The 12,861-nt window shown below is 34.6% G+C and overlaps 1 protein-coding gene across 2 annotated transcripts in view; it reads right to left on the bottom strand.

Moving 5' to 3' along the window:
* RhoGEF64C (Rho guanine nucleotide exchange factor at 64C) overlaps positions 1 to 10,680 on the bottom strand; it is a 124,696-nt gene extending 114,016 nt beyond the window's left edge. For both annotated transcript variants that reach the window (XM_090107792.1, XM_090107793.1), the window contains exon 1: positions 10,341 to 10,680. The gene's annotated coding sequence lies outside the window, so the exon portion shown is untranslated. The remainder of the gene's footprint in view (positions 1 to 10,340) is intronic.
* Positions 10,681 to 12,861: the final 2,181 nt, after the last annotated feature.

A 12,861-nucleotide genomic window follows, 5' to 3' on the forward strand; every position in this document is an offset into this window, starting at 1 on the left:
ACTATAAAAGTATGTCGAAAGATATCAAAAATCGTTACAATTGCTCCGAGACACGATCGCCATATTGCTACATTAAATTTAATGCCTATTCCCGCTTCTTTGAATCAGAGCTATCGTGATCATATAAATAAATACCTTGATAAAACTAGTTTAGATAAATTTGAACTTAATACCAAGTTAACAAAATTTAATGAAGCAATTTCGAGTTATAAAATCTTATGTTGATTCTGGCGTTAACTTGTTGAAAATTTAGGCATAATTTACAAAGTTTAAACGTTCTAATTCAGAAGATAATACTATTGTTATAATATCAAATATTTAACATCTGTGTCTGAAATCTAAAGGCCTGGCCTTAACATTATTTTTGTACAATATAATGTAAGTCTAATAAGACATAAAAGGACAAAGCGTGCGAATGATTGGCCCGTGGCCGCATAACAACTATGATATAATTTTTATTTCGTAACATTAATATCATTAACTTCAAGGTAATGCACATATTCATACGATGTAATATTCACAACGTTAAGCATGTAGCACAGGCCACAGACTAAAAAAAAACAGGCATACTTAATAATATTATGATAAGAAAAATTATCTCGATATAATTACTATATTGCATTTATACAAAATCAGAAAATTATATAACGTTAATCGCCATAACTGATTACGAATTCACATGATCGGCAAAAAATATAATCACACAAACCACGCACGTAAAAGTATAATTAATTGTAAAATAAGAAATCTTACAAAAGCGTTAAAAACATGCAAACAACAGTGGTTGCAAAATTAATTTTATCTGTAATAAATAATTTTCGACTGCGACACCGATTCGATATACAAATGAAAAATTTGTAACGTGAAGTATAAAAAATTCTATATTTGGCTGTGATCAGTTTTATAGCCAATAGCGTTGGTGAATGCGGTCTCGGCGAGGCTGTAGCGAGGTCGCTGCGAGGTCCGACGGTCCACTCAATAATAAAGGCAGAGTGAACAAAGCTTTTAACTTTTTTTTACAAGTTCATGACTAAGGTACGTGTTGTAGAGTTTAGAGATGGCAACACTAATAACCGCGATTCCCAAAATATTATTTTTATGTGATATCTTGTAAAAAGAAATTTTATAAACGTTTTCGTCTTTCGATACGTTGATGTAATTTCAATTTAGTTTATAGCTTTTTGATTCAGGGAAATCATAACAATGTTTGAAAAGAACGATCATTGTAAACCTTATTTGTATCACTCTTATAATTCACCATTAATATTTATTTTGTTCCAAATATAAGTTATTCAACTAAAAGAATTATTAATATATCATAATTATTATAATTCATTTTATACTCTGCTAACAATAAGAGCATTGGTCTTTATGCTCCGTTGCCATTGCTAAGTTTGCTGCTCAATAAAAAAAGTATATCGATACAAAATGGCGCCAACGCTGATGCAAGAGACCTTACAAAGATCACGATTTTACAGGTCCGCTTGCCTTTTCTTTAAACCTTGAAATTTATTTCTAAACTAGTTATAGATTCACTAATGGATTGTTTAAGATAATAGCAAAACAACCAATCTTTTACACTTGATTTATTTTTATTATTTACATGACATTTAGTAGGTTGTATTTACATGGTTTTGTACTTTTTCTTTTTAATACAACATAAATAATATCTACATTTAAAATGAAGTTAAATGCATGACAGTTTGTTATGTTAACGTAAATGTCAATGCTAAGGTTTAATTTAATAATAACTACATACTTTAGTTTTAAATGTTTTCTTTCCTTGTAACCGGATTAAAAGCTATATAGCCTACAACTATTATTCCAACACAATCACTTCAGTAGTTTAAAACATAGAAGTAAGTAACATTTTAAATATCCGTAATCCGTATAGATAAAGAAGATATAGTATCTCAGAAAATGTACTTTACCCCGCCCACAAACCAAATCTTACATTTAAATCAATTAAAATCGAAAGCCGATCATATTCTGGGCTAAATATCAAGTTTAAAAGCTGCTTGACTAAAAAAAACGCCTTGCTCCGATTAAATGCCCTTAATAAAACATGTGGGCGAAAATTGTGCAAACTCGTAGGCATGGCCTATAGGTGCAGTGAACGTACTTTACTTTTTAATGTACAATAATACCTGTTATTAAAGGTATGTTCACTTGTATTATAATTATCCGTACTAATATTATAAATGCGAAAGTAACTCTGTCTGTCTGTCTGTTACTCAATCACGCCTAAACTACTGAACCAATTTGCATGAAATTTGGTATGGAGATATTTTGATACCCGAGAAAGGACATAGGCTACCTTTTATTGCGAAATATGTACCACGGGCGAAGCCGGGGCGGACCTCTAGTTTCTTATATAAATACGTTTTATGACACATTTTGTGGTCATTAAAATAATTGTATTATAGACTGGTATTAACGTAATTGCCAATTGCCAATTGTAACTGAGATCTAATAGATAGAATTAATATTTTTAAAACAGTATAACAAATCTTTGATGAGGCTGCGATTTAACTTTCCTTATTTCACATAATCGTGTTCCAATATTTTTATTGCACTTCTAAATAAATAATCACAACCATAAATACCGCCTCTATAACTATAAAACAGCTATATTTGATCAGGTGAAATAGAGATCGTTATCCAATCTCGGAACACGTCACCAAAAGAAATATGGCAGTTTTCTAGCTAATTAATATAACTAGTTGGACAACCTTCCAAGTCATTAGCACATCTCGCAATTAAATGCATAAATAAATATTCGCCAACAACACACGATTATCAAAGTCCGCCTTTAAATGCCACGGTTCAATTCTCCTTCGATCTTGACCTTTGGGCATTTAGTCTTTTTAGCAAACATTTTGAGACAATATTCAAAATATCATTAATTTCGATTGTTGTTTTGGTAAAAAGCTGCAAGTTCTTTTTGTTTCGGTTTATTACCAGCCGAAATATTAAGTTAATTTAAATGGTAGTGGAATATTTTTAGGATTCTGTAGCAAATTTTTTTATTTATGTTAACATCTGCCGGTTTGCAGAGTTGGAAAAAACTTTAATATATTTTTAATTAATTATACGAAAAGGAAGTAGCCAAGTTCGATATATATGTATGCGTGTGGTTTTTTTATATTATTGCCTTTGGTAAATTGATAAATAAATAATAAAAATATAAGAAATACATGCTAGAATTTTTAGCATCTCCTATTATATAAAATACCTACTTTCTATAAATATATAGTAACAACCACATAATATACGAAAACACCCATTAAAAACAGTACACAATATTTCTAACCAAAAAACTGTCACGTAGCAAACGTAAACGTTAAACATTACCAAGAAAAACGTTCCCTTTCAAAGATGATATCGAGATAAGGGAATTCTTGTAAACACCGCTTCAACCCCCATGCACCTCACGCCACATTCTTCGAATATGTACTTATCTATGTTGTAAAACAAGCAGTTATCATAAGGGACGCGTGTTTGAGTGCAAACAAGGGTGTTGAAGCTTCTGATAATAAAATACTTCTGATAAAGCGGTCCTTGGAGGAGCCGTACGCTTTAGGCCATGGTTTAAGATGATAGTGTGAAAGATATGGTGTAAAGTTGTGATGATAAATGTTTAATCCCATTATTCTGATATTCTGTGTTTTAAAATTATATTTATCATACTAGCATAAGATATTGTAAGAGTGGAAAATTCCAGATGTAAGCAAATGCCTGATTTTATCTCTCCTGCCGCCAAAACGTGTGTTATCAAAAAGATGTTCCAAAAACGACCGTGCTTCTCAACTGTTTTATAATTAACCCAGTCATTGTCAGTTTATAAAGATACCTATTATAAGCCTGCCTTAGAGTAACATAGACATAACAGCTACAAACTCGATAAAGGCATGATGTTATATCAACTTTCCAAATCGTGAAAAGCGTCTCTACACTACGCTTGGAAATGAACTACTACACCTTACAGTTTCACCATTCGAGATCACTCTGAGTCATTGGACGACCCAATTTTAGCACAGTATTGAACATGGTGAAACAAGTTTGATGCCTATACTTAGGTACTGTATAATGGACTACCGCCCTCGCTTTGGAAATTGTTTTGAATGTTTGGCCTTTAAACATCAAGTATCAAACTCGTTTGATCCAATAGATAAAGGTGGATTGTTGATTTTCCTTTTATTATGCTTTTACAGATTATAATATTTATTCATTATAAGCATGTAGCTTCATTAATAACAGGTGATTTTTTTGGTGGATTAGTCATAAACAATTATCATATGTAAAAAAATATGAAATAAGAATAACGAAAAAGTTTCCATTAGTGAATATTTTATATTAATATTATTTAAGTAAATGCGGATTTATATTGACGGTAAAGTATAAGGTAATAAATGTGTAATTTTTTGCAAAAAAAACTTGACGCGACTAAATACATTATCACGACTTATTTTTTCGATCGATACGTTGGCATATTGATATTTTATTTTTATAAGAGCTACAAAAAGGTTTTACTTTATGCTGTTTCTTTGCGCAGTAAAAAAACAAGGTTATTAATAATCGGAGAAAAACTTTGATTAAACAAAGTCTTGAAGGTTCTTCGTACCCATTTCGAAATAAACTTTCATAGTTTTTACTTCGAAAACGAAATTACTGCAATGAATAAATAATAAAATACTGCCTTATGAATCAGGCTGTACATGTTACTTAGATCAGCGATAGTAGAATGATTTTCATAACACGTACGGAATAAGTTTCATCATAGTAATGAGCGATAAGATGCACGCACTTGTCTCAACCTTATAATATATTCATAATTATAAACTAATGGTAATGATTGCAGGACGCAGGTAATATCCTTATAACTGTTTTATTCCGCCTTTTACTGATACGAATGTTCTGTACATAATAATTTATTGGAAACATTTCAGCAATTTTCTTTTTTTGTTCACAGAGTTTTAAATATAGTGTCTATGGCGTGTTGTTACTCTAAAATAATAAAAATGTCACTTATTTTGGTCCAAGTATTAATTATATCAATGTTTACTTTATATGTCCAAATATTAATGGTATACTTTAACAAATGAGAAAGTGTTAGGTTCCTATATGAAGTATGTATTATCACTTCTATTCACATAATGTAGTATATTATGATCTTATTATATATACACATCAATAATTCTATACTTACATGCCGAAAGAACAAATTAAATATCGATATACTACAATAAAGTAACTGAAGGTAAGTATTAACTATTAAGTATTAATGCATGTCCATTGAAGTGTTTTCTAAGGAAATTAAATTAAACATTATATTGAAACAAATTGATTAAATGACGTTGCAAATCCTCACCTTTGTCTCCGTATCTAATCGCTAATGCGCACGTAATTAAAGATTTTAATGGTATATTTTTTATTAAAAATTGTATAAAATATGCAGGCTTTTAGAACAACATTCTATAGACATTTTGCCGTTACGTAGGCATTATTTTCACCACTTCTTTTTTTATAAATTTTTCTTCAAACTTTGACCCGAACTCCGAGCCCTCTGCTTTGCAAGAGTATAATTTAAATAAAGAACGAATATATTTTTATTTATATTGTTTTTCTGTTAAATAAGTATTATCATAACAAACTTTTTATATTATACCTACGCTATCAAATAAACTTGTTAATAAAACTACAATGTAGGTACTTACGTACATACGGGTACAGTGTACCCTTAGTTTTTACAAATATGTATCCAGTTACCGGAATAGTCAAGTTAATTCAGAATACAATAAAATATGAATCCAATATTATGCATGGCTGGAAGTTTTTGCGCAATCTGAAATATTTTCTTTCCTCAACGGTTTAACCTTACTTACTATTATTTCATCTGACCTTTAAATAAATTTATCGTTATGTAGGTAAAAAGTTCCATTGTTATCGCAAATAATTCAAGTTCTTGCATGCTAACGTATGAAATTACCCCATTTGTTGTGTTCATGTTGTTTTACAGAACTGAAAATATTTTAAAATAAACGTTGACGTCAAAAACCGTGTCTAGAATTGTTCGTATAGCATTTTTTTGTGGACATCTAGACTTTTCCTACAAACTAATAATATTAAATGCCTATAAGTACATAGTTAATATTTAAAACAAGAAATGTAGTATAGGTATTTTGCAAAGAATTAATTATAATTATTATGACAAGTTATTAACGCTTTATTTATGTGGTAATGTGGTAATAATTGGCGAAATTGTGCAATATTAACTTAATTTTTAAGTAATGCACACATTAGTACATAAAGAGGAAAGCTTATTTTGCTTCTGTTTTTCAAATAAGCTCCTTCAACTTCTGGACTAATTATTTTAATAGGTAGGTACCTATTACCTATATAGTATATAGCCTATAGCCGACAACCTGACATAGGCTATCGATTTTTTGTATTTTTGCCGGGTCAACAGTTAAATTGTTTAAATTTGATCTTTTACTAATCCCTCTCGATTGTTGTACAAAAATACATATAAGTATACCTACAAACATGATACAGGTATCTAGTATTTATCTCTATTCGTATTTCAATTTGCTGGACAATCACTTACAATTATAGGTGATAGGTTCTATGGATGTTATGAGGAAAAACATTAGGCTACATCGACGCCCCCCGCGAATAATCCGGTAATGACCTATTACGGGGTTTTTCATGTTATGCGTTTTTCGGCATCTAGAAGTTAAAATACACCATGTAAATTTTTTTCAGAATTTTTCTATCTTTATTTACGAAGATATGAAAAATTACGCGTTTATTCCATTAAATAACATTAAAATGTATTTTAAACGAATAATATGGTTTTAGATCTTTACGAAAAATAATATCAATATGCTTCGACAGTAAACATTGTTACGATATTATTCAGGTAAATAGTTTTCTACATTATTTAAGTAAGTGCTAGTACAGGCTTATTCGGGGTTTTATTAAGAAATCGATTTCCAGATACATACATTATGGAGTGCAAGTATGCAAGGTATTTTTTTAAACACTTTCTATTACTGAGCAAATGATTTACACGGCTTTAGAAAAATTAAAAGAGATGAAAGTTTGATAGATAAACGAGGCAGGCATCAGAATAGACCACATCGAAACCTTCATCTTCATCTTCATTAGATGCTGGTCGTCCGACTCAGGTTCTACCTGCTGCCCACAATTATAAGCCCCCATCAGTATGGCTTCATGCCACAGAGGAGCACCGAGGACGCCCTCTATAGACTGGTGGGCCACATCAGAAATAAGAGGGAGGAGAAGAAGATTTCTGTTGTGGTATTTCTGGACATAAAGGGAGCCTTCGACAGCGCCTGGTGGCCAGTCATAAAGGTGCGGTTGGCCGAAGTTGGGTGTCCGGGGAACGTAAGGCGGGTTATCAGCAGATACCTGAGTGGAAGAGGTGTGAAAGTTACCTAACTTTCACACCTCTTGTCCCCCGCATACCTGCGGGTGTGAAGTGAGTAGAGATACCAACAAGGGGTCCGTGCAGGGTTCCATAGGTGGGCGGCTCCTGTGGGACCTCTTGCTGGATCCTCTGCTGTGGATGTTAGAGGAGATGGATGTGTTTTGTCAGGCTTTTGCCGACGACATTGTGCTAGTGTTTGATGGAGATACTGCTTTAGAAGTAGAGACGAAGACAAACTGCACATTGAGGAAAATTGACGAATGGGGTGTCAGAAATAAACAAAAATTCGCACCACACAAGACATGTGCCCTGCTCTCGACACGAAAATTAAAATTTGACATGCCACGACTTGTAATGGGGAGTGTGGACATCCAATATTTCGAAAGTATTAAGATACTGGGCCTTACTATTGATGGCGGCCTGACATTGACCGAAACGTCGGGAGCGTTTGCAAAAAGGCAATCGCCCGTTATAAGCTATTAGCAAGAGCAGCTAGAGTAAATTGGGGGCTTAACCCCCAAGTAGTTAGACTATATATATCGCAGTTATAGAATCGACTATCTTGTATGCATCAGCAGCGTGGGCACCCACTACGGAAAAGATGGGGGTCCAAAAGAGGCTTAACACCGTTCAACGGGGTTTTGCCCAGAAGATCTGCAGAGCATATCGGACTGTCTCCCTGAACTCTGCGATGCTGTTGGCTGGGATTCTCCCTCTTGACCTCAGGATACTCGAAGCTTCGAGGCTTTATGAGATCAAGAGGGGTGTGTCGCACCCGGCGGTGTTGAGGGACAGGGAGGTGGAACGAATGGCTCTTGCGATTGAGGACCCACATTCGGCAGAGCAGGTAGAGCTGGGGCTCGGCTTGATAAATGAGGACACCTATGCTGACGTGGTTAACAGCCACGTCCACAGGGTCTATACGGACGGCAGCAAGATTGAGGGTCGAGTAGGAGCCGCCTTTTCCGTATGGAAAGGTGATGCCGAGACAAAGGCCATTAAGCTTGCGTTGCCACCGTATTGTACCGTCTATCAGGCTGAGCTCCTAGCGCTCAAAAGAGCAGTAGACATAGCCTGCAAGAGTGGAGCGGCAAAGGTCGGTGTCCTTATTGACTCCAGATCGGCGCTCCAGGCGGTTACCCTGAGTTCCCCTCATCCCCTGGCTGTGCAAACACGGGCGGCCCTCCGAAAAGCTGCATTGCAGAGGCGGGAGGTCTCCCTGTTTTGGATTAAGGCGCACGCAGGGCGGGGAACGAACGGGCAGACGAGTTAGCCAAGGAGGCCGTTCTGGGGTTGAGGAGGAAACCGGATTACGATCTGTGTCCTGTTTCATTCGTCAAGCGTATTTTGAGACAGGCTACGATCAGCGAATGGGATAGGAGATACGATGTAAGAGGAACGGCCGGAGTCACGAAGCTCTTTTTCCCAAGCGCTGCTACTGCATAGAAGGTAGTCGGGAAAAAGACATCACACACCACACCATACAAGTACTGACTGGTCACGGTGGATTCGCATTCTGTGAGGTTCTGATGAGGATTCTGATTAAAATATTTTTAACTGTAATAGGTGGTCCTATTATATAATAGTATAATTTTCATGATTATGTAATCATGTGTAATAGTCGTGTCTTCAGTGCAGTGTCTATTTTTTATAATAATAATAACTATCGTGTTTTGTGAAACAATCCAAAGTTGTTTCATTTACTAAAATGTCCTGTATTTCATAAAATATACTATAATAATCATCAAATAATACTTAAGTAAACTATTCGAATAAACAGTAATAGTTATAACAATAAAATGTACGTTACTGTTAAACAATCGAATAATCAAATAATAGATTTTTACAAATGTTCAGTATACAAAACAAATAACACGAATATTAGCGCAACAAGATATTACTGTTGCCGTCGAAAATATAAATTTACACGAACAATATCGTAAGTGACATTACTGACCAGAGCTTGACCTACACTAGTATAGTAAAATGCATCCAGCTAAATTATAACGAAGCCCTTGGGACTACTTAAATTTTGTTGAAATAACCAGATAGCTGAAAAAATTAGCTTCCATATGCGATATTAAAAGTCTCTGATACTTGTTGTTTAATGGAGTTATTAAGGAAAAATGGTTTTTTATTTTTCCTGAACATTTTCACTTTTACGATTACCGGATTATTCGCGGGGGGCGTCGACATTGATTTCTGTAAGTATATTTAATTTGCGTTGCAAAATTAAGATCTGACGACATTTTCAAACCTGGACGAATTCGCAGCTTGCTTGAATTGAAACATAATACATATAATTAATAGATGTTATAAAATTACACCAAACAAAAGGACCATGAAACACCAACTAAAATAAAAACAACACTTATCAAGAACAACATTGAATTTTCCAAAGCTACTGCGCCGTCTGTTTACTAAATAGTCATTTGAAGGCACTTTAAAAGTAAATTTATTCCAAACAAAAACCTCACGAGCGCACATAAGATGAGTCAGGGACCTTTTCACTAGTAAATTGTTTATTCTATATGTAAACTCGTTTTAAACCGTTTCTTCTATTATTGTCTTTAAATACCTATATATTAATATTCATAGACGTTAAAATTTAAACTTTTGTCGTTACTAGCTTTCTCAAGATTTAATTGAAGCTATTGTTAGTGGTTAGTAAAGATACAAAATACACAAGTTAGTCCGACATAATAATAGTTTCAGAACATGATATGCGACATGATTACTTGTTTACTTATTTTAAAATTATAATAAATAGTGCAAAAACAACACCAAAGCCATCATAGTTTTATGACATATAATCAAATGCAAGTTTTATGAGGCTTTCACATCTTAAGTTATACAATAAGGCATAACTGTAAACATCCGTTCTTACCTCCGCTCAGACAAGTCCGTTAAAATTCTGGCACACCGCTTTTAAGATACACTAACACTTATTGGATTTTAGCGAGTCGATAGACCGTCAGATCTGCACCGTTACACGTCACATGTGTGTCAAATATATATTTTTTACACAAAACAGTCGACACAGACACTGATCACAAAGTTTTAGGTCCCACTCACTGGTCGGTTTACATCACAAAAGAAGAAAACAAAAATTTCGAATTTGGAATCATGCAGCGGTGCACAGATAAAGCAGACAGTTGCGCGCGCGGCGTGAGGACGTAGAGGTTCGCGCAAGCGTCGTGTTACCGCTCTCTCGTGCAAGCGACTGGCGCGATGCCTTCACCTTCGCCGCGCGGCTCACCCGTTTCTCAACTCGACGCAACCTCAGCGTTTTCCTTGCAGAACATCTAGTTGCATGGCAACTGTAAAAATGTTTGCCGCAATCGAGATTTCAAGAGTCGACCGATACTGTCGTAAAGTTTGGCAAAATTACCATAGCGCTGAACATCGAGATATATTACTAGAGGGGTTATTCCAAACAAAAACATTGCGCGCGGCCGATGTGGTGGGGTACGTGTGGAACGAGCGAGGCGTGGCTTCAAGTTCAAAGATTAAGCAATGCGTGCAGATGCGACACATTGTGCAATCTGTTTACTCGGTACTATCTGGTGGTACTGATACTAGGGAATTAATAAAACGAGGATTTTATATTAAACTATGTATTTTAATTTCCTTTAAATAATATCAATTTATTAAGCTTTTGTCGTTTTGTGTAGTAATCAATAGTTTTATCAGTTTTTGCTTCATGATGTAATTTAAATGGATACGATGATTCAATGTTGATGGCGTTTACGTATAAGAAACTCACATTTTGAAAAATCTCACGCGAGATTCGAGGATGGGGGAGGGGTTGAATAAATTCTCACGACATCTCACCAGGGGGGAGGGAGGTGCAGAAAATTTAAAAAAACACCTCACGTAATTTATGGACGCCCCCTTACTCGATCACAATTTTTGTAACTTTACTATAAACGGAACTACATTTAAAAATATACTTTATTTATTGAGTTATAAGGTTGCTTCCATTCTGTTTATTTACATTCTCAAAAACATCAATCGCTGCAGAGGTGGCTTGCGACAAAGGCGGCTTGTGTCAAAGGCCTCGGCGATATCATTTAAGAACATAATATTATGTACTTTAGGCAAACTTGTTATAAGATCTATTTTACTTTCTTATTAGTCCATTTGACAAGGATATTGGGTAAGATACCTATTGGAATAATTTTATTATTATGTATGTACTTATTAAATCCGCGAATAAAAAAAATTTTTAGTCGTGAATATAGAAATTGGGTCGCATTTTTTTAATCCGCGAATAGTGAAAACACGAATAAAGGAAGCGCGATTAAGGAACTTTTACTGTATTAGTTTCTGTGAATGTTGTGTTTATTTGTAATTGTTGTGCATAATAATTTATAAATCCTATTGGAACAACTATTGATTAGGCTTTTTTTAATAAATAAAAATAGGTAAATAAATAAATATTACTTAATATAACCTACCGTTTTACTTTGCGTAGTCGGGTAAAAGTATAAATATTTAGGTACTACACCACGGTAATCTTTCCTAGTAGATATTGTATATACATAGTTAAAAAAATCCAGTTACATTTTTTTAACAGACTCATCGATAGTGTCACGTCTGTGCTGTTAGTCTATGAAAAATGGCGCGAAACGCAGAACGCGTGGTGATTTTTCGCAAAATGATAACAATATTAGTAAAATGCATGACTTACTCATAATAAGGAAACTTACTGGTGAAAAGTCACTTCTCGGGCTTTGTTTGTATTATGGGAACTGTTAAAACAATATCTAAGCAAACACGAAGGCATTTTGAACAGAGCAATAACACGTGTTGACGCGGCAAGCGGGGGGCACAGTCCGACACAGACTAAAGAGACTTGTGATTCTTACCTCTAGCTCGTGTTAAAGAGAGTGTAGTAGCGATCGCCTCTCTAGTACGTAGTACATTCTATCTCGATGGCGCTGAATGAGTTTAGGCCTATGCGGAGAGCGCGAAACGCCAACAAAAACCGCTATTGCGGTAGCACGATAGCTATGAATAACTGATTCTTTGCCTCTTTCCACGAGCGAGTTTGCAGTATTCCATTCAGCGGTGAAATGGTAAAAATAATCGGTGTCAATTGTCACGGACACGTTAAGATCATGTTTTCGTTTGTTAACACTTTAATGCTAAAGTAGGTTAATGGTATCGATCTCTTCATTCTGCGGACAGTCCAGTACCAGACTGCCTTGGATATTAAGTTAAATGCAAGAATGCATATTTCACTTATCGATGTCAAATGTAATTAAAACCGCGACTACATTACTTGCAAAATGCATAAAATACTTGCAAAACGTAGCTTAAGTTACATTATAGTTTTACAAGATTATGAAGAATTGCAACAGTGGTAGAACATATTATTGTGAAGCCTTTTGCATCATGCAAAA

This window comes from Colias eurytheme, chromosome 12 (genome assembly GCF_061535395.1).
Source record: "Colias eurytheme isolate Ceu_HAF_F1 chromosome 12, ilColEury1 Martin Lab GWU primary, whole genome shotgun sequence".
NCBI classification, from domain to species: Eukaryota; Metazoa; Arthropoda; class Insecta; order Lepidoptera; family Pieridae; genus Colias; species Colias eurytheme.